Source organism: Cervus canadensis, chromosome 13, assembly GCF_019320065.1.
Source record: "Cervus canadensis isolate Bull #8, Minnesota chromosome 13, ASM1932006v1, whole genome shotgun sequence".
NCBI lineage: Eukaryota > Metazoa > Chordata > Mammalia > Artiodactyla > Cervidae > Cervus > Cervus canadensis.
Genome location: NC_057398.1, coordinates 35,096,069 through 35,120,127, shown reverse-complemented (window position 1 = coordinate 35,120,127; position 24,059 = coordinate 35,096,069). Strand labels below are relative to the sequence as shown.

At 40.0% G+C, this 24,059-nt stretch overlaps 1 protein-coding gene across 1 annotated transcript in view; it reads right to left on the bottom strand.

The window, feature by feature from the left end:
* CA6 (carbonic anhydrase 6) overlaps window positions 1-3,544 on the bottom strand; it is a 31,489-nt gene extending 27,945 nt beyond the window's left edge. The window contains exon 1 of the mRNA XM_043485522.1: window positions 3,393-3,544. The gene's annotated coding sequence lies outside the window, so the exon portion shown is untranslated. The remainder of the gene's footprint in view (window positions 1-3,392) is intronic.
* Window positions 3,545-24,059: the final 20,515 nt, after the last annotated feature.

Here is a 24,059-nt window from a genome sequence, read left to right as displayed (position 1 = left end):
AAAACTTTTAAGGCATACCATGCTCTTGCCTGTTGTCTGCAGTAGGTCAAGCTGAATGCAATTAAACTTTTCTTAATGACCAAGACCCACTAATTTAAATATCAATTATTATCCTTTATCATAATGTATTTATGCCCAGTGGGCCTATAATTATATGAGTCCTCTCCCTACATGAAACAACCCTAACTGTTACACTTTTGGATTTCTTGTTTTAGATGTTGAGAGAGGAATTTCATCTTTCAATTATTAAAGCAATGTACACCCATGTTCATGGGTAAAATAGTCAAATTATTAACATACAGAAGGCATGTAACATACAGAAGGCAGTATAGTAAAAGCTACGGCTTTTCCAGTAGTCATGTATGGACGTGAGAGTTGGACCATAAAGAAGACTGAGCACTGAAGAACTGATGTCTTCAAACTGTGGTGCTGGAGAAGACTCTTGAGAGTCCCTTGGACTGCAAAGAGATCAAACCAGTCAATCCTAAAGGAACTATTCATTGGAAGGACTGATGCTGAAGCTGAAGCTGAAGCTCCAATACTTTGGCCACCTGATTCGAAGAGCCAACTCATTGGAAAAGACCTTTATACTGGGAAAGACTGAGGGCAAGAGGAGAAGAGGGCAGTAGAGGATGAGATGGTTAAAGAGCATCACTGACTCAATGAACGTGAATTTGACCGAACTCTGGGAGACAGTAAAGGGCAGGAAAGCTTGGCTTGCTGCAGTCTATGAGGTTGCAAAAAGTTGGACACAACTTAGCCATTAAGCAACAACAACAGAAGACCAATTGATACAGAGATGAGACTTGGTGCTAAGGCAGGGTCTGGAGGACTCTGCTTTGCTAGAAGTTAACTCTTTAGTTGATAGATTATAAACAGGTTTGGAAGTGCTGGGGAAAGGCTGGGAGGCTGGAGCATCTGGAGGTACCAATGTGTATGTTCACTTTTTAATAGTTAATGCTTCCCTACTGGTGGCTCAGTAGTAAAAGAATCTGCCTGCCAGTGCTTGAGACATGGGTTCGATCCCTGGTTTGGGAAGATCCCCTGGAGAAGGAAATGGCAACTCACTCCAGTATTCTTGCCTGGAAAACCCCATGGACAGAGGAGCCTGGCAGGCTACAATCAATGAGATTGCAATGACATGGACACAACTTAGCGACTGAACAACAATGACAAACTGTAACATAGGCTGTCAGCTGTTGCTTCTCAATTGTCCACTTGGTACCCTCACTTCCTGGCTTCTTGCTGCTTTTTATCTAGTTGGTCAGCGATCAGATAATTATACTCCTTAGAATTATATGCACAAGAAGAATGGAGACAGCTGAACCAAGAGCACTGAGGCTGTTGTAAAACCAAAGAATGCAAACACTGAAATATTCATTTTGACTACTCATGAAATGTTTATATCCTTTCTGACTTTTGGTTATACCCATGTAAGTGAAGCATTACTAACCTGTCAAGCTAAATAACCTACTTGCAGAATATTCGACCACATCTAGCCCTCATTCAGTGAGGCCCATGAGTTCTTTCCCCAGCCTCTTGGTGGATGAATTCCCCAGTCTTACAGGGAACCTCCAGTCTCATCTGTCCTCCTAGAATTCAGCACCTACTGTTTAGTCTACCCGCAGGCATTTTCCTCCATTGTATCTATCCTTCTTCCTTACTGGGTACCAGTATCCCACATCAAAAAACATCCAGACTAGGACTTCCCTGGCAGTGCAGTGGTCAAGAATCCACCTTGCAATGCAGGGGACACAGATTTGATCTCTGATCAGGTAACTAAGATCCCACATGCAAGGAAGCAGCTAAGTCCACATGCTGTAACTACTGAATCTACGTGCCACAACTGGGGAGTCTGTGTAGCACAACAAAAAATCTCACATGACACATGAAGATTCCCATGTGCTGCAACTAAGACCCATCAGACAAATAAATAAATATTAAAAAAAAAAAAACATCCAGACCAAAACCCTTGTGGAGATTCTCTTCTCCATTATTAATATGGGAATAAGCAAAATAGAGAGCTTCCTGGGTGGTGCTAGTGGCAAAGAACCTGTCTTCCAATGCAGGAGACATGAGACTTATGGGTTCAATCCCTCGGTTGGGAAGGTCCCCTGAAGGAGGGCAAGGCAACATACTCCAGTATTCTTGCATGGAAAATCCCCCTGAAACGTTGTTGCTGAACCATGAAAAGACGCCGGGATTCTTGGTCTCTGGAGGAGAAGAATTTAATCCAGGGCCAGAGATGAGGCTTGATCACTCAGCGCTTTTGTGTAATAAAGTTTTATTAAAGTATAAAGGAGATAGAGAAAGCTTCTGACATAGGCATCAGAAGGGAGCAGAAAGAGTACCCCCCTCCTAGTCTTCAGCTGGATGTTATATAGTCACTGCTGCTGCTGCTGCTGCTGCTGCTAAGTCGCTTCAGTCGTGTCCGACTCTGTGCGACCCCATAGACGGCAGCCCACTAGGCTCCCCCGTCCCTGGGATTCTCCAGGCAAGAACGCTGGAGTGATTTGCCATTTCCTTCTGCAATGCATGAAAGTGAAAAGGGAAAGTGAAGTCTCTCAGTCGTGTCCGACTCTTAGCGACCCCATGGACTGCAGCCTACCAGGATGATCTGTCCATGGGATTTTCCAGGCAAGAGTACTGGAGTGGGGTGCCACTGCCTTCTCCATATAGTCACTAGCAGTTTGTTAATGAAAGAAAGGAATGTCTTAAAACTCAGAATGGCACCAGGCCCCTCATCCATAAGATGTATTTTGGGATAATCTTGGCACCAGAGGAGTCATCCCGGGCCATAAACCGATTGACTTGAATCTTGTAGAAGGGCAGATTACCATACAAATAGTTTTGTTTACATAGATTAGGGAAACAATGTCTGAGTATAACGTAATGGTTTGTCAAGTAGGTGGAACCAACTTGAACACAGAGTCTGGGGTAAATGCATAGTACATTAACATAACTTAAGACAAACATTTCTGTGAGAAAAATGCATAGGTTGACTCAAGGTTTGAGAATAATTAACTTCAGGTAGAACCAGGTGTCATTATGGCAACACAGTATTTTAAGAGAAACCTCCTTTTAAATTTGTATAGAGAAGGAAAAAAATATCGCTAGTTTGTTTCCTCCTGCCCTTTAAGAGAGAGAAAAATGTCTGACACTTGCAGCCTATTTCCTCTGTTTGGAGACCCCCGGCCTTCCTACCTGTTACCCTCGCACCATGGACAGAGAAGCCTGGTAAGCTATGGTCCGTAAGGTCGCAAAGAGTCAGACATGACTGAAGAGACTTAGCAAGCACACACACATGCAAGCAAGATAGGATCCAATATCTAAAAATATTTACTGCTCAGACTTCCATCCACATTTTGTGGCCCTTGTCTGTGCAAACTTACCATAGGACCTGTTGGAGTTGGAAGTCCCATTAACCTCTCCTGCTGGCTGTCTCTTCAGCTCCTTGGAAGACACCTGGGCCAGGTCTTGCTTCAAGCCCTTTTATGTACTCCTCCCCTGGTCTATTTCTGTAGGACAGGTTTGTGTGCTTCCAGCTCCACCCTGAACTGGTCAATAAGTAATTCCAGATCTATACTGAGTCCTAACCCTCCCCTTACACCCAAGAGACTGGTTTCACAAGTAGATTATTCATTTCCTGTCACCACTGTAACAAATTACCACAAATTACTCAAAACAAGATGTTTTTCTCTTACAGATCTGGAGCTCAGAAATCCAAAATTGCTTTGCCCAGGCTGAAGTCAAGGTGTCAGCAGAGCTGGTTTATTCTAGAACTTCAAGGGAGAATTTGAGCCTCCTGCTTTTCAGCTCCCGAGGCTGCCTACACTACTTGGCGCACAGCTTCTTCCTTGAATCCCACCGATCTCTCCCTTCCATCATCACATCTCCTACTTCCTCATTTGATCTTCTAGCTTCCCTCTTATGAGGATTCTTGTGATCACATTTAGGGTTCATCCAGGTAATCCAGGATCATCTCCCTATCTCAAAATCTTTAACTTAATCACACCTGCAATTCTTTTTTGTACCTTTGACAGGTTCTGGGGATGAGGATGTGGACATCTTTGAGGGGAGCACTTGTTCAGCCTACCACAAGGGTTCAGGGGACTACCAAGTGAAATTAAATCATGAGTGGCTAAAAATGGGATTTAAACTTTAAAGAACAGCAAAACAAATCCACAATGCCATGAAATATACCAGAAATGGAGAGGACTACAGGAAAACAAGATGGACAACAGCTGATCTGTCAGGAGAATACATTGGCTTGGCCAAAAATTTCACTCAGGGTTTTCGGCACGATGTTATGGAAAAACCCAAAGAAACTTTTTGACCAACCCAATACAATTGCCAGGGGCTTACCTGGTGGATCAGTGGTAAAGAATCTGTTTGCCAATGCAGGAGACACAGGTTCAATCCCAGGGTTGAGAAGATTCCCTGCAGAAGGAAACAGCAAGGGAGAATAAGATGATGGAGGAGTAGGCAGACGTGGAGTATATCTCTCTCCACAGATACATCAAGAATACACCTTCAGAGACAAAAGATCTTGCAGAACACCAGCAGAGAGCAGGCAGGAGTACCTGACCACTGGAAAAGAATATATAGAGCATGCGAAATTCACTAGGATGAAGGAAGCAGAGGGAGAAGAGGAGAGTGAGCAGGACTGGACCTGCACCTGGAGGGTGGGGGAACTGAAACAGGGGTCAGATCCTCACATCGGGGCAACTGTCCAGGACAGAGGAAAAGCATCCGAAGCTGAGAGTGAAGCAGCTGATTTGTGGCAGTCTGAATGGAATAAGAATCACACAGAGAGTCCTTGCCACAGCCATATGTACCCCAGACAAGGATGCAAGTCCCCTAAAAAGCATAGTGGCTGGGAGCTGACATGTAGGGATTGGAGAACAGTCCCAGGGCAAGGTCTGCTACTGATTGTGTGGAGACAGCCCGAGGGGACGTGAGGGGGGAGATCACATGGAAAATGTCTGTGGAGGAAAACTAGGTAGCCACTGGAGGCAGGGCAATACTGCTGAGTCAAGTGCAGTGGGTGGAACCATTACTGTAGCCTCTCTCTCCCCACACACCAGCACCAGTAGCTGAACAATGAAGACCCCAGAGAGGCTGTCCCTTTAAGCACCTGATGCACCAAGCAGCAGAGAAGGATCAGTCAAAGAGGCCCTCTGACTGCCAGCTGCTAGAGCCTAGAAGACTCTGATAGGGTTACAGCTCCTGAGGCTAAGGTGGTTGGTGCACACTTGGCACTGCCAGGGTCCCCAGGATACAAACAGACTTGGCACCATCAGGGTCCCCAGGATACAGACTTGGTACCACCAGGGTCCCCAAGATCCAAGCAGCTGCGCCACCTCCGTGCTCAATTCTCACTGGTGCAAAGCAGCCAGAGGCTAGAAAAAGCCCTATTAGTGCCATATCTCATGACAATAGCCACTGGCCCCCCCTGAGTACCTGGCACTGCCGGGATCCCCGCAATCCAAGAAACCCCACCACATTCACACTTGATCCCCACTGGGACAGAGCAGCCAGAGGCTACAAAAAACCCTAAGAGCACCATATTTCCTGCTGACCTAGCCACTGACTCCCCTGAGTACCTGGTGCTACCAGAGCCCCTGTGAACCAAGCAGCTATGCCACCTCCACACCTGGGCCTCATTGGGGCAGACCAAAGTCCTCCAGGGAAGCCTCAGGAGCAAAGCCCTGTGGACACTCACATGCAGAGGTGGAGATAAAACCACAATAGAAACCCAGGGGCAGTGTGGCTAAGGAAGAGGACCCAAAACCTTTCCACCAGCTGCTCAAGCTGCAGATTAAGTCCACATGATCAACTAGGCAGACTCTGTGTCTATGGAGTATATAAAAGGACAATGAGAGCTCCCACAAAAGAATATGCAATAGTTCTGGCAGGTGTGGACACTGGAGGCAAGAACACACAGGAGTAGAACCAGATTAGAGTCTGAGCAGCCCCCACAGCAGGTCCAGAGATCAGCCCACTCTTGGAGGGTATCCTAAGGAGGCAAGGTGGATTGTGACTTACAGCAAGGGAAAGGATGCTGACAGCTGAGATTCAAGAAAAACATTTATTATTCTTTTATGTTGACTAGTTCTGTAGTTGCTTCTGGATTTTTTTCCCCCCTCTGTTGCTGTAGTTGTTGATTTTATTAGTACTATTAAATCTATTTAAGTTTTTGAGAATTTTTTTTAATCACATTTTTTATTTCTTTTATATACTTCTGCCTCTGCATTAGCCTTTTGCTATTTTGTGGGGCTTTCCTTTTTTTATTTAATTTTTTTTTTTAAATTTATTGTCTTTTTCAACATTTTTTGTTTCGTTTGCTTTTCCTATTGCAGTTATTCTTTAATATATGTAAATTTTCTTTATCTATCTCTACTTAACTTTGTATCTCTATTCTTTCTTTTCTTTTTTTTTTTCCACCATGTTTGTTTGTTTTGTTTTCATTGCTTTATTCCCCAGTTGGCACCTTGATTTGGTTTTGTTTTCCAGTTTGTGCTATTAGTTTCATTTTTAACTGGTTGATATCATTTTTTGTTTCTTTTGCTTTCTGGGCCAACCTATTGTACTTTTTTTTGGTGGGGGAGATTGTTTTGTTTTTTTCTAATGTTGTATATGGCTGTGTGTATATTTCATTGTTTTTGCTATTATTTGCCTGATTTTGTATTTGCCATTTGTCTGGGGTTTGCCTTTTGCTTTTTCTTTTTGCGTGTTTGTTTTAATCCCCTTTAATCCCATAACAAACCACCTGTGGAATCTCCATTCCCTGGCCAGAAATTGGGCCCTGAGCCTTTGGAGTAGGAGTGCTGACTCCAAGACCCTAGACTGCCAGAGAACTCCTAACCCTAGGGTGTATTAATTAGCAAGAACTCCCACATAGGCATCCACAGTATACAAAATCTGGTATCCCCAACTGCCTGCAGCACTCAGTGAGGACACCTCACCCAAACAACAAAGGCAAAAATACAAGCCTAATCATTAGCATATAGGATTACCACCTCACACAGCTCTGTCCATCAGAGGTTAAAAAAAAAGAACACCTCACCTTTCCCACCAGAACATAAGCACATGTCACAGCCTACATGAAGCCTACACAAATCACTGGACCAACCTTACCCGCAGACAAAGGAAGAAAGAACTTGATCTTAAAACCTAGGAAAAGGAGACCTCAGACACAATAAGTTTAAAAAAAAAAAAATGAGGAGAAGGAAATGGCAACCCACTCCAGTATTCTTGCCTGGAGAACCCATGGACGGAGGAGCCTGGTGGGCTACAGTCCACAGGATCGCAAAGAGTCGGATATGACTGAGCGACTTCACTTTCACTTTCAACCCTCAGCTGAGAAGACTTTCAGCTCTTGTGTTTGCTATTGATTGTTTTCTTGAGTTCTCAAAGACCTGTGACCATATTTTTTTTTAAGTTGCCTGTTTTCTAATAGCATCACTTTACACACTGTTGTCTAATAATATGTTGGTGTTTAGAATGCCTTCTTAATTATTTTGAGCAGCCATTGCCTGTATTTTCTTAGCACCTCCTTGGTTTTCTTACGTGAACTCATCTGACAGGGAAATGCAGCTTTTTTGTTTGCCCTCTCTGCATACTGGACCGTCTTGAGTCAGTGTTCTAACTAATCCTTGATGGTCTCTGAGCTACTGTTCTACCAGACTCAGTAGTTATGTGCTTCAGGAATTTTTCGGTAGAATTGGTCCTATTAGGAGACTCTTGGTGTCACCTTTGTTATCTTAAAAGCTGGTCCCTTCACTGAGGCTCTTAATTTTTTGAAAACTTGATTCTATTTCAGCTGAAAATTGGCAAGGCTATTTAAAAAATTGAGGGAAGTCATTTAAGAAATTGAAAAGTAATTGCAAACAACATTGGATAGTTGTGACTTCCAGTTCTGTATCAGTTGAATTCTTGTGCTCTTTTCCCTGTGTATGTGGAGGTTCTATTTTTCTCCAATAAAAGTTTTTATTTAAAACAAAAAAATGCAAAGGCAGAGAAATACTGCACAAATGAAGGAACAGCCTAGAAACACACGAGTCCAAATAAATGAAGAGGAAATTGGCAAATTAACTGAAAAAGAATTCAGAGTAATGATAGTATAGATGATCCAAAACCTCAAAAATAGAATGGAGAAAATTCAGGAATCAATTAACACATTTAACAAGGACCTAGAAGAAATAAAGAATAAACAGAGATGAACAACACAATTACTGAAATTAAAAATACTCTAGAAGGAATCAATAGCAGAATATCTGAGGCAAAAGAACAGATAAGTGAGCTGGAAGATAGAATGGTGGAAATAACTGCTGAAAAGCAGAATAAAGGAAAAAAATGAAAAGAACTGAGGATAGTCTCAGAAACCTCTGGGTAATATCAAACACACCAACATTCAAATTATAGGGGTCCCAGAAGAAGAAGAGAAAAAGAAAGCATATGAAAAAAAATTTTAAGAGATTATAGTCAAAAATTTCCCCAGCATGGAAAAGGAAATAGTCAATCAAGTCCAAGAAGGGCAGAGAGTCCCATAGAGGATAAACCTGAGGAAAACACATGAAAACACATAATAATCAAACTAACAAAAATTAAACACAAAGAAAGAATATTAAAAGCAGCAAGGGAAAAGCAACAAGTAACATACTAGGGAAACCCCATACGATTAACAGCTGATCTTTCAGCAGAAACTCTGCAGGCCAGAAGGGAATGGAAGGATATATTTAAAGTACTGAAAAGGAAAAATCTACAACCAAGATTACTGTACTCTAATGAATTAAAGAATTCATTAAAAATTGATAGATAAATCAAAAGCTTTACAGACAAGCAAAAGATAAGACAATTTAGTACCACTAAACCAGCCTTATAATAAATGTTAAAGGGACTTCTATAAACAGGAAACACAAGGGAAGAAAAAGACCTACAAAAACAAACCCCAAGCAATTAAGAAAACGGCAACGGGAACATATATATCTATAATTACTTTAAATGTAAATGGATTAAACACTCCAACCAAAAGACACAGACTGGTTGAATGGTTACAAAACAAGACCCATATATATGCTGTCTACAAGAGATCCACTTCAGACCTAGAGACTCAAACAGATTGAAAGTGAGAGGATAGAAAAAGATATTCCATGTAAATGGAAATCAAAAGAAAGCCAAAGTAGCAATCCTCATATCAGACAAAATAGACCTTAAAATAAAGAATATTATAAGAGATTAGGAAGGACACCACATAATGATCAAAGGATCAATCCAAGAAGAAGACATAACAATTATAAATATTTATGCACCCAACATAGGCACACCTCAATACAAACACTCACAGATATAAAAGGAGAAATTAACAGTAACACAATAATAGTAGGGGACTTTAACACCCCACTTACACCAGTGACTTGATCATTAAAACAGAAAATTAATAAGGAAACACAAATCTTAAATGACACATTATGAAGGTAAATCTAACTAATATCTTCAGGACATTCCATCCAAATGCAGAAGAATACACTTTCTTCTCAAGTGCACAAGGAACATTCTCCAGGATAGATCACATCTGGGGTCACAAATCAAGCCTCAGTAAATCTGAGAAAATTGAAATCGTATCAAGCATCTTTTCTGACCACAATGTTATGAGACTGGATATCAAGTACAGGGGAAAAGAAACTGTAAAAAACACAAACACATGGAGATTAGACAATACATTTCTAAATAACAAACAGGTTACTGAAATAAACCCTTTTGATTTCAAAAGGGAAATAAAAAATTCCTAGAAACAATTGACAATGAAAACACAACTCAAAACCTATCAAGTGCAGCAAAAGCAGTTCTAAGAGGGAAGTTTATAGCAATACAATCCTACCTCAAGAAACAAGAAAAACATTGAACAGGCAGCCTAACTTTACACCTAAAACAACTGGAAAAAGAACAACAACAACAAAACTAGAAGGAAAGAAATCATAAAGGTCAGAGCAGAAATAGATGAAAAAGAAATGAAGGAAACAATAGAAAAGATTAATAAAACTAAAAGCTTGTTCTTTAAGAAGACAAGCAAAGTTGACCAGACTCATCAAGAAAAAAAGAGAAGAGTCAAATCAACAAAATTAGAAATGAAAAAGGAGAGGTTACATCAGACAATGCAGAAATGCAAATGATCATAAGAGGCTATTACGAGCAACTATATGTTGATAAAATGGACAACCTGGAAGAAATGGAGAGATTCTTAGAAAAGCTCAATGTTCCAAGACTGAACCAGGAAAAAAAAAAAAGAAATTATGAATGAGCCAATTACAAGCAGTGAAATCAAAACTGTGATCAAAAATCTCCCAGAAAACAAAAGCCCAGGGCCAAGGGGCTTCGCAGGTGAATTCTAGCAAACATTTAGAGAATAGTTAATGCCTATCCTTATAAAACGCTTTCAAAATATTGCAGAGGAAGAAACACTTCCAAACTTATTCTACAGGGCCACTATCACCCTGATACCAAACCAGACGAAGACAACCCACAAAAAAGAAAATCACAATATTACTGATGAACATAGATGCGAAAATCCTCAACAAAATTCTAGCAAATGGATTTCAACAGCACATTAAAATGATCATACACCATGATCAAGTTGGGTTTATCTCAGGGATGCAAGGATTCTTCAATATAAGCAAATCAATCAATGTGATACACATATTAACAAACTGAAAGACAAAAAATCATATGATAACTTCAATAGATGCAGAAAAAACCTTTGACAAAATTCAGCACCCATTTATGATAGAAACTTCTCAAAAAATGGGCATATAATGGACCTACCTCAACATAGTAAAGGCCATATACAATAAACTCACAGCAAGCATTATTCTGAATCGTGAAAAACTGAAAGCATTCCCTCTAAGATCAAGAAAAAGACAAGGATGCCCACTATCACCACTATTACTCAACATAGCTTTAGAAGTCCTGGCTATGGCAATCAGAGAAGAAAAAGAAATGAAATGAATTCAGATTGGAAAAGAAAAGGTAAAACACTCACTGTTTGCAGACAACATGATATCATATATACAAAACCACAAAGATACTATCAAAAAATTACTAGAGCTAAGCAGTGAATTTAGCAAAGTCACAGGATACAAAATCAATACATAGAAATGACTTGCACTCTTATATACTAACAATGGAAAATCAGAAAGAGAAATTAAGGAATCAACCTACTCACCATTGCAACAAAAATTTTAAAATATCTAAGAATAAACCTACCTAAGGAAACAAAAGAACTGTACACAGAAAATTATAAGACACTAATGAAAGAAATCAAAGAAAACATAAACAGATGGAGAGATATGCCATGTCCTTGGTTGGAAGAATCAATATTGTGAAAATGACTATACTACCAAATACAATCTCTATCAAATTCAATGTATCCCTATCAAATTACCAATGGCACTTTTTACAGAACTAAAACAAATACCTCACAATTTATACAGAAACACAAAAGATTCTGAATGGCCAAAGCAATCTTAAGAAAGAAGAATGGAGCTGAAGGAATCAACCCTCCTGACTTCAGACTATACTATAAAGCTACAGTAATCAAGACAGTATGGTACTGGCACAAAAACAGAAATATAGACCAATGGAACAAGAAAGAAAGCCCAGAAATAAACCCATGCACCTATGGGTACCTCCTTTTTACAAAGGAGGCAAGAATATACAATGGGGCAAAGATAGCCTCTTCAATAAGTGGTGCTGGGAAAACTGGACAGCTATGTATAAAGGAAATTAGAACACTTCGTAACACCATACACAAAGATAAACTCAAAATGGATTAAAGACCTAAATGTAAGATCAAAAACTATAAAACTTTTAGAGGAAAACATAGGCAGAACACTCGATGATGTAAATCACAGCAAGATCCTCTATGACACCTCCTAGAGTAATGGAAATGAAAACAAAAATAAACAAGTGGGACAGTTAAACTTAAAAACTTTTGTACAGCAAAGGAAACCATTAACAAGGTGAAAAGACAACCTTCAGAATGGAAGAAAATAATAGCAAAAGAAACAATTGACAAAGGACTGCATGCATGCATGCTAAGTTGCTTCAGTCATGTCCTACTCTTTATGACCCCATGGACTGTATCCTGCCAGGCTCCTCTGTCCAAGGAATTCTCCAGGCAAGAATACTGGAGTTTGTTGCCATATCCTCCTCCAGGGGATCTTCCCAACCCAGAGATTGAACCCAAGTCTCCTGCAACTCCTGCATTGCAGGCAAATTCTTTACAGCTCCAAAACATACAAGCAGCTCATACAAATCAATACCAGAAAAACAAACAACCCAATCAAAAAGTGGGAAAAAGACCTAAACAGACATTTCTCCAAAGACATACAGATGGCTAATAAACACATGAAAGGATGCTCAACATGGCTCATAATTAGAGAAATGCAAATCAAAACTACAATGAGATATCACCTAACACCAATCAGAATGGCAATCATCATAAAGTCTACAAACAATAAATGCTAAAGAGGGTGTGGAGAAAAGGGAACCCTCTTGCACTATTGGTGGGAATGTAAATTGATACAGCCACCATTGAAGACAGTATGGATATTCCTTTAAAAGCTAGAAATAAAACCACCATATGACCCAGCAATCCCACTACTAGACATATACCCTGAGGAAACCAAAATTGAAAAAGACACATGTACCCCAATGCTCATTGCAGCACTATTTACAATAGCTAGGACATAGAAGTAACCTAGATGTCCATAGGCAGATGAATGGATAAAGAAGGTATATATGTGGTACATATATACAATGGAATATTACTCAGCCATAAAAATGAATGCATTTGAATCAGTTCTAATGAGATGGATGAACCTAGAGCCTATTATACAGAGTGAAGTAAGTCAGAAAGAGAAAAACAAATATCACATACTAATGCACATATATGGAATCTAGAAAGATTGTACTGATGGCATCATTTGCAGGACAGCAATGGAGACACATGGCTTACCTGGTGGCTCAGATGGTAAAGAATCTGCTTGCAATGCAGGGAAACTGGGTTCGATCCCTGGGTCAAAAAGATCCTCTAGAGAAGGGAATGGCAACCCATTCCAGTATTCTTGACTGGAGAATTCCATGAACAGAGGAGCCTAGCAGGCTATAAAGTCCATGGGGTCACAAAGAATCGGACATGGCTGAGCAACTAACACTTTCACTTTCACTTTCAATGGAGCCACAGACACAGAGAGCAGACTCAAGGACACAGTGAGGGGGAAGGAGAGGGTGGAATGTATGGAGAGAGTAGCATGGAAACATACATTACCATATGTAAAATAGACAGCCAATGGGAATTTACTATATGACTCAGGGAACTCAAACCAGGGTTCTGTCACAACCTAGAGGGGTGGGATGGGGAGGGAGGTGGGAGGGAGGCTCAAGAGGGAGGGGACATATGTATACCTATGGCCGATTCATGTTGTTATTTGGCATAACCCAATACAATACTGTAAGGCAGTTATCCTTCAATTAAAAATAAATTTTTTTAAAAAAGGAAACAGTGATCCACTCCAGTATTCTTGCATGGGAAATCCCATGAACAGAGGAGCCTGGTGGGCTACAGTCCATAGGGTTGCAAAGAGTGGGACATGACTTGTCAACTAAACAACAGCAATACAATTGCCAGGCACTTCATTGAACTTTTAATGGCCATAATAGTAGGACCAGAATCAGCTGGTTGGACTGGAACAGCAACACAGCAGCCTGAAAAAAATGTTAATAGCAGAAAGGAGAGGGGTCAGAGACTCAATGTAGTCGATCTGCCAGGTGTGGGTGGGCCAACACCCTTTTAATGTGTAGGAGAGGGAACCGTCAGCTTTTGGCCTGAGTCATGCATGGGAAACCTCTGCATTGGATACAGATTCCTTCGCTTTGTGTCCACACAAACCTCCTCCACATTGATTTAAAAATGAAAAGGAGGACAGAACAATACACTGAAATTAAAAATCTTCAGCAAAAGAAATCTAGCTTATTTTATCAATACTTCCACTAAGGTAACTAGTGGACAGTTATACAGGACATAACTGCAGACATGCAGGACAAATTACTTTTTTTTTCTTTTTTAGACTCTCTAAAAGCATCAGAGATCATTAAGGCAGAGTTATATAAATGGAATAATATATCATCAGAGGTTGGGTTTGTCCCAGGAATGCAAGGTTGGTTTAACATTTGAAACCTAATGTAACAAAAATTAAGGAGAAAAAGATACCCAAAGCATTTCAACATATGGAGAAATATCAACTGATAAAATTCATCATCCAAAAGATAAAAATCAAAATTCACTTTTTCTTTTTTTTAGAAAACTGAGGGTAAAGTGTGGATTTTCTCAATCTAAACTGTAGATAAAGAATGTCTACAAAAAAAGATTCTACAGCAAACATCATACTTAAAGAAGAAATACTGGATGTTTTCCCATGAGTCTGAGAAAGAGTAGGACACTTGCTACCACAGTTTATTTTTTCCTGAAAGTCCAGGCAAGTACAATACAGGGGGTTTTAGGGATTTGGAAAGAAGAAATAAAACAGTCTTATTTACAGATGGCATAATTGGATAGGTAAAACATCCAAAATGATCAATAGATAAATTATTACAATTAATAAGCACACATATAAAGTTAATATATACAAAGTCAAGATGAAAGTGAAAGTGTTAGTTGCTCAGTCCTGTTCAACTCTTTGTAACCCTATGTAAGCCCGCCAGGCTCTTCTGTCCAAGGGATTCCCCAGACAAGAATACTAAGTGGGTTGCCATTTCCTTCTCCAGGAGATCTTCCCGACCCAGGGCTCAAACCTGAGTCTCCTGCATTGCAGGCAGATTCTTTACCATCTGAGCCACAAGGGAAGCCTAGATGCAATTGTATTTTTATGTAACAGCAACAGAAAATTAGGAACTAAAACTTTTTTTTTATTTAAAAAGTGCTTGCACTACAGGCACTCTCTACATCATCTTTGTAATATTTTTTTTAACTAAAACTATTCTAAAATAAGAAGTTTACTTTTTTAAAATATATCATTTACAATGGCATAAGTGAAAGTGAAGAAGTGAAAGTCGCTCAGTTGTGTTGGACTCTGTGACGTGTCCAACTCTTTGGGACATGTCCAACTCTTTGGGTCGTGTCTGACTCTTTGAGACTGTATAGTCCATGGAATTCTCCAGGCCAGAATACTGGAGTAGGTAGCCTTTCCCTTCTCCAGGGGACCTTCCCAACACAGGGATCGAACCTAGGACTCCCACATAGCAGGCAGATTCTTTACCAACTGAGCCACCAGGGAAACCCAAAAACCTATCCCTTCTCCAGAGCATCTTCCTGACCTGAGAATCGAACCCGGGTCTCCTGCAGGCAGATTCTTTACCAGCTGAGCTACCAGGGAACTAAAGATGCCACAATTAAAAGTCCCACATGCCACAACAAAGTTCAAAGATCCTGCATGCCACAACTGGGATCTGGCACAGCCAAATAAACAAATAGTAAAAATAAATTGTAAAATAAAAATATTATTTAAAAAACCAGAAGAATGAATAAATAAATGGTACTATACTTATACAACAGAATGAATTAGCTACTGCTCCAGGGAACAACATGAATGAACCTCACAATACGCTGAATGAAGTCTATCACAAAAGAATAAATAAAATATTATTTTATATTTATAAAGTTCCAAAATGGGCAAAACTAACCAGTAGTTTGAGAAGTGAATGGAAATGAACATGGGTCTTCTGGAGAGCTGGTCGTGATCTTGAACTAGTGACAGTTTACCCAAGGGTGTTGATGTGACATGATTTAGTGAACTGCACACTTAAGATTTGTGCAATTTTCAATATGAAAACCTTCAATTAAAATGTCCATAATAGGGACTTCCCTGACAGTCCAGTGCATAAGAAATCACCTGCCAGTGCAGGGGACATGGGTTCTATCCCTGGTCTGAGAAGATTCCACATGCCAAGGAGCAACTAAGCCTGTACACCACAACAACTGAGCTGGCATGCTGGAACTTCTGAAGCCTGCTTGCCTTACTGCCCATGCTCCGCAACAAAAGAAGCCATCACAATGAGAAGCCCATGCGCCACAATGAAGAGGAGCCCCTGCTCACCGCAACTAGAGAGAGCCTGTGCACAGCAACAAAGACCCAGCACAGCCAAAAACAAATTAATATTTATGTGTCCATAATAAAGGAAAACAGTTTGGCAATTTCCCAAAAGGTTAAACATAGAATTACCATAGGAGCCAGCAATTCCTCTTCTCAATGTAGACCCCCCAAAATTGGAAGCACAGTTACCTGCACACCTGTGTACACAACAGTAATTTTTTACAATCAGCAAATGTGCAAACAACCCAAATGCCCATTGACAGAGGAGTGGGTGAACAAAATGTGGTAGATCCATATCTATAGAATATTATTCAGCCCTAAAAAGGAATGAGATCTTTTCAAAAAAATTTTTCTCAGCTTTATCAAGTTATAGTTGACATTTAATGCAAGTTTAAGGTAAATAATATGTTAATTTGTTAATACTGGAAAATGATTGCCACCATAGCATTAGCTAGAAATGAAATTCTGATTCATGCTATAGCAATGATGAGCCTTGAAAAGACTGCACTAATTGAAACATGCCAGACATAAAAGAACTAGTATTATATGACTCCACTTACATGAGGTTCCTGGAACAGGCAAATTCATAGAGACTGAAAGTAGAATAGAGGTTACTAGGGTCTAGGGGGAGAGGGGCTGGGGAGGTTTTGTTTAATTGGCACAGTTTCTAACTGGGATGCTGAGAAAGTTCTGGATGTAAATAGTGGTGACAGTTTCTCAACATTGTGAATGTACTCAGTGCCATCAAATCAAACACTTAAAATGGCTAAAATGGGGATTTCCCTGGAGATCCAGTGGTTAGGAGTCTGAGTTTCCAATACAGGGAGTGCAGGTTCAATCCCTGGTCAGAGACCTAGATCCCACATGCTGTGTGGCACAGTCAAAAAAGAAAAAAAAAATTTTTTTTTAAAGCTAAAATGTTCAGGATTGCAAGAGGAAAAGGGTTCTGGAAATTGTTGCATGACCATGTAGATGTATTTAACACTACTGAACTATGTGTTAGTAGTAAAAAATGATTAAGATAGTAGATTTTATGTTACGTATATTTTACTATGATTTTTTAAATTTTAAGTTTTATGGTTAGAATGAATATGCTTATTCTGTATGTATTTTGCCATAATAAAAGAAATAGTTTATAATGAAAAATTCTTTGTCAGTTCATTTGAAAACATAGATCAAATAGACAAATTTCTACAAAAATACAATATAAGGTAATGTCTCTGCAGAAGAGACAACCAGAACAGTCCTATAATTACTGAAGAAATTGAATCCACAATTTAAAAATATTGTCCAAATCAAAAACAGGCCCGTGAGGTATTACAGGAGAGTTTTTCCAAACATTTAAAAAAATAATTCTAAACATACACAAAACATAGCTTAGAATAGGGACAGGTAAATCACAGCTTGTGGGCCAAACTTGGCCAGGCCTACTGTTTTACGTATTGTCTGTGGTTCCTTTCACACCATAACGGCTGCGTTGAGACATTAGGACAGACATTGTAGACTCTGCAAAGCCAAATATTTACTCTGTGATGTTTACTATCTGGCCTTTCACAGAAAAAAACTTGCCAAAAATCGAGAACTCTCTCCAGCCCACTTTATAAAGCTAGACTAACTTTGGCACCAAAATCTAACAAGGACAGCGTGTAAAAGAAAAATGATAATCTAGTGTCACTTGTGAACTTGGATAGAAAAAATCTAAAGAAAACAAGGATGAATGAATGAATGAAGGTTCTCTGAGACTCTCCTAGTTTTCAATCTATATCCATAGGGCTTTTTGGGTCCCTTAGATGAGTATTATCTTTTACTGATGAATCTCTTTCAGTTCATTCACTCAACTCTGGAAGGATGCTTGCTGGCTAAGCAACTCCTTTACGTTGCCCAATTCTCAGAGTCTCTTGTATCTAATAGTAGTCATGACTTTCATTGAGACATAAAAGTTGGTCAAGTAGGGACATTTCTGGGAAATCTTTACCTTTGTTATAAAAACAGACAAGAGGGGAGCTTGCCAACATTGTTTCTTCCCCTTTCTAAAATCAAGTGAGATGCCTGGAGCTGCAGCAGCTATCTTGTGACCATGAAGATAAAAAGCCAGGGTGCTAATGATGACCAAGTTGAATGAGCAGAAAGTTGGGTCCTCAGTGGTTTCAGAGAGAAGCTGAAGCAATATCAGAAACTGCCTCCACACTGTTTGTTATCCAAAAAATACCCCTTTTTGTGAATCTCTGGTAGTTGTGGGGGTTGGGTGGGTGGCCTGTCACTTGTATATAAAAACATATGATACATTCACAAATATACAATATTTCTGTCACTTTTCTAAGGTATGCTTTCTCAGAGCTTACATTCTGATTGGAGGAAACAAATACTAAAAATAAGTAAGATTTTAGGAGGACTTCATGGCAGTCCAGTGGTTAAAACTCTGTACTTCCACTTCAGGGAGCACAGGTTAGATACCTCTAGTTGGGGAACTAAGATCCCACATGCCACTCAGTATGACCATGAGTGAATTCATCTCTTTATTGCATATTGCTATTTTTAAAAACGTACAGTCTCATAGCCCATAAAACATTTTCTCTCGGTTCTCTAACAACAATCTTGCACCTAAAGACTAAGTGGTTCCAACTACTAAGCTAATAAGATACAAGACATATAATTTAAGTTTGCAAATTATAATGCTTTGACTTTTGGCATTAATTTTAAAAACAAACAAACAAAAACCTTTTAAAATACACATCCAAGAGAGTAATGTGGCTAATTAAACCAGCACCAATCTAAAAAATAGTGGTGTTGTTTTCTTTTTCCACAATGGCACATGGAATTACCTGCATATAGCTTTCAGGGAAAGAAGCAAAGAATGGAAATGTCAAAGGAGGCCTACCAGGATGGCAACTCAAAAGTAGGAAGAAACTCAGTAAATGTGAGGGTCACCCACACTCAAGTCATTAGCAGACGCTGATCCATCACCAGCCTGATCTAAGCCACCAACTCCCTTGCTTGGACACCTGCAGTGGCCTCCACCTGGTCTCCCGTTTCTACTTTGGTCTCTGAAGTCTATTCTCCAAGGGGCCACAGAGATCCTTCTAAAGCACAAGCCATCTCCCAGAGGTCCTTAAAGCTTAAAGGCTTTAAGTGGTGCTTAAAGCTACCCAATGGCTCCTATCTCCCTCAGGGTAACGCTGAGTACTCACAATGATTTCCAGGCCCTATACCATCTGCCCTGCTCTCTCTGCAACATCATCTCCTGTCACTCCATCTGCTTCTTGCTGTTCCTTAAACCTACCAAATGAGCTCTCACCATAGGGCCTTTGCACCTGCTGTTCCCCCGCCTGAGATGCTCTTCCTCCAGATACTCACATGGGTCCTCCTTCATCTCATCCAGGTCACTGCTCAAGGTCCATCTCTTAAGAGAGGCTTTCTCTGAACACCCATCCCCAAATACCCACCTATATTTCTTCCTGTACAATAGTTCTGAAGAATGACCAAATCTTCTTTTTACATTCCGAGTCTGCTCTTTTTTCCATGCTGGAAGTCATTAGTGTTAAGGATGGGAAGAATTAGGGTGAATTCTCAAAATCAAAGCATCTTCCTCTTCACTCCTGGGTTTGCTCAGATATTGGGCTGCTGCTTTAACATGCCTATTGTTGAATACCTCGTAGAAATAAAAAAATATATTTTGAGAAGTCTTATCTAAATTTGTGGATATTTTCTTTTTTTCCCAGTGCCCTGGCTCTAATTTCCCTAAGCCCAGATCTCAACAGTTCCACCTTTGTGAACATGAATAGGTTTTCACAAACCATTAAAATCCTTGTAACTTGCAGACAGACCTACTGAGGGGATAAATGACCCTGGTGTCCTCGGAAGTATTAGATTTAACCTCTCTGGAGCCCCAATTTACTTCCTCCTTTGTTCATTGACCTTCCTTCCTAATTAAAAGAATGTTAATGATGTCATTAACACAGGCGATTTCCCATAGCCAAGAGGAATAACTAAAGGGGCTGATTTGCACGTTCAGGACTCTCCCAGCAGCCCCAGCTTAGACAGGACATCAAGAGTACGTTTATCAGTGAGGAAGTACTGGTTCCAAGACCGGACATAGCCCAAATTCCCATAATCATATGATTCTAAAGTAGGATCAACTGTATTCGGGACAATTTACAAGTTACTCTCTAGCAAAATTAAAAGACCTATGTGAAGCCATACTCAGTTGTATCAGACTCTTTACGACCCCATGGACTGTAGCCCGCCAGGCTCCGCTGTCCATGGAATTTTTCAGGCAAGATTACTGAAGGTAGGTTGCCATTTCCTACTCCAGGGGATCTTCCTGACCCAGGAATTGAACTCATGTCTCCTGCATTGTCAGGCGGATTCTTTACCGTAGTGTCACCTGGGAAGCCCAATTAAAAGACCAGTCAAAAAAATAAAAAAATAAAAGACCAGTCAATGGGAAATAAGATAATGACAACTGGCATCTACTTATCCTCATTTTAATTTGCTGGTTGAGCAGAGCCCTGTATTGTCTGAGGCCAAACAGTTTCAGGTCACTCACCTTTCTTGATCAAAATACTTGAGAAGTGGCCCTAAGAGTATTTTATGTTAGACTTTGATTTTCCTCCCATAACAGCTAATCCACTGAAATATGCTGGAAAAAAAACAAAGAGGAAGCCAGTGCTGTGTTTTTGCTTATCTTCAATTGCCTGTATTTTCAAACTTTTCAAGAGCTCATAACCTGATTACTTTACTGGTGCCCTCTCCACGGTCATAGAACTGCTGCCATAGTGGATGAAGCTGTGTTTCCCTAAGAATGCAGTTTTTCTAGCTGAAGCATATGTTGTGCGCTCATGACATCCAGTGGTCAAAAAAACACTGTGCAGAATTCTAAAAGCTTTATACAAGAGCTAGGGTAACTGCAAATAGCTGATCAGTGGAGGGATTAAAGGATTCACAATGACAGCGGGATGAGTTTGTGTCTCGCTGCTGTGATGTCTGAGTCCAGGTTGGACCTGGAGACCTATTAATGACAGATGCTCAGAAAAGGTGGTTTTGATTTTCAGAAAATTCCATTTCCCAGACAGTCAAATATATGGTTACAGAAAAGGTGACAGATTTTTAAAAACTGAGGTGTAATTTGCATAACATAAATTAGTCTTTTTAAAGAGTACAGTTCAGTGGCATGTAGTATGTTCACAGTGATGTGCAATCCCCCACCTTGGTCTAGTCCCAGAATATTTTTATAACCCCCATAGAAACTCCTGTCTGTATCACTCCCCATTCCATCCTTTCTCCAGCCCCTGCAAGCACCACTCTGCTTTCTGTTTCTATGTTGATTTACCCATTCTGGATATTTCATATAAATGGAGTCATACTGTATATGACTTTTATGTCTGGCTTCTTTCACTTAGCACACTTTTTTGAGGTCCATCCATTTATAGCATTGTATTTCATTTCTTTCTATGCACGAGTCATAGTCCATTTTATTTATCTATTTATCTGTTGATGGACATTTCTGGTCTTTCTACCATTTGCCTGATATTAACGGTGCTGCTGGGCTTCCCTGGAGGCTCAGCAATAAAGAATCTGCCTGCCATTGCAGGAGATGTGGGTTGGATTCTTGGGTCGGGAAGATTCCCCTAGAGAAGGAAATGGCAGCCCACTCCAGCATTCTTGCCTGGGAAATCCCATGGACAGAGGATCCTGACAGGCTATAGTCCATGGGGTCACAAAGAGTCAGACATGACTTGACAGCTAAACAACAACAATGGTACTGTTTTCAACATTTGTGTTGAAGTATTTGCTTGAGTACTTGATTTCAATTCTTTTGGATATATACTTTAGGAGTGGAATTGCTAAATCATATGGTAATTCCATTTAACTTTTTATAAAAATTTTTAATGGAGTAGAACTGATTTACAATATTCTGTTAGTTTCAGGAGTACAGCAAAGTGAATCTATCATACAAATACATATATCCACTCTTTTTTAGATTATTTTCCCATATAAGCCATTTCAGAGTTTTGAGTAGAGTTCCCTGTGCTATACAACAGGTTCTTATTATCTATTTTATATATAGTAATGTGTATGTGTCAACCCCAAACTCCCAATTTATCACTCCCTCTCCATTTAAGATTTTGGAGAACAAAAATATTCAGACTCCTTGCAAATTGAGAGAGGAAATTGAAATAGATTTTTAGAATCACTGAAATAGATAGAAAAAGAATCTTATTTAGACCAGGATCAACTTTTCTTAAATTGACCCATTGATTTTTTAAAAAACAGTTTTCCATCATTCATGTGTATCTAACTTGCTAGCCCCATCTGAAAGTACCCACGAGAATGAATGCAGATGGATGACATAAAAGAACCCATTCAGGGGAAAGTTAATTTGCCTAAGGATTTTCTATTGGCATTTGTTTAGCTTGAACTGATGGCTCAACAAACACCCATCCTTGCCCCAGATCTTTGGTATGAACTTTGTCATAACATTTTACTTGAAAATTGCCTGCAGACCTAGAAAGAATTTGGACAGCCAAAGTGAATTAATTAAGCTGAAAAGAACTCTCAAAACAATGATTTCCTTATGTGATTTTTATTCAGATCTTCCAGGTCACTAATTCGTCATGTTTTCTTTATAAGGAGAAAACAGTGGGAGGGTGTGTTAGGTGCTCTGTACAGTAAAATAGTCTCAATTCTAATATCAATGGAGAAGGAGCTGCTTGGCATAAATGCAAGTTCCCCTTAAGCTCCCGGGATAAATATGTTAAACATTTTGGATGAAATGCTTTCTAAAACTGAGCGCTTAATTTCTTGTTTCCTTAAACAGAATGTTCTGAATGTGATTACAAACATATTTGTCAGACTCCGTTGGAGCTATAACACCGTGGTCTCAAGAGCAAAGGGCTTGCAAAGTGGGGATAATGCCTACAATCCATTTTTTTATTTATCTGACTGCCCCAGGTCTTGCTGTGTTGTGTGTCAGCTGCTCAGTCACGTCCAACTCCTTGCAATCCCAGGCTTCTTTGTCAATGGCATTTCCCAGGCAAGAATACTGGAGTAGGCTGCCATTTCTTCCTCCAGGGGATCTTCCTACCCAGGAATCGCACCCAGTTCTCCTGCATTGCAGGTGGATTCTTTTTTTTTTTTTTGCAGGTGGATTCTTTACCATCTGAGCCACCAGGGAACACTGGGTCTCAGTTTCCAAATTTTGGATCTTTCGTTGCAGCATGTGGGATCTAGTTCCCTGACCAGAGATCGAACACAGGCCCTCTGCATTGGGACTGCAGTGTCTTAGCCACTGGGCCACCAGGGAAAGTAAAAGTGTTAGTCGCTCAGTCATGTCCAACTATTTGTGACCCCATGGACTGTAGCTCACCAGGCTCCTGTCCATGGAATTCTCCAGGCAAGAATACTGGAGAGGGTAACCATTCTCTTCTCTAGGGGATCTTCCCGACCCAGGGATTGAACCTGGGTCTCCTGCATAGCAGGCAGTTTCTTTACTGTCTGAGCCACCGGGGAAGTGCCCTGCAATCTACCTTAAAATCCTTTCAGCATAATCTATCTGTAACATGTGAATTACAGGCAACCGGTTCAGCTAAGTTAGAAACACAAAGCTTCCAGAGATAGTTAGAACCTACACTCAAAAGACTCATCAGAGACACTGCTTTGGGAAAGACGCTCCGTGTCCTCCTTCACCCGCTACAGGTAATAAACCCTCCCTCCTCCCAGGCTTCGGCTTGGTTGTGTCTTTTGGCTCAACACCCACCAAGAGTTGAACCCAGTTTTGGGGGGTAATATAAAGGTTTTTTAAAAAATTTTATTGGAGTATGGTTGATTTACACTGTTGGGTTAGTTTCAGGTGTACATCTAAGTGAATCAGTTATTCATACACATATATCCACTCTATTTTTTAGATAC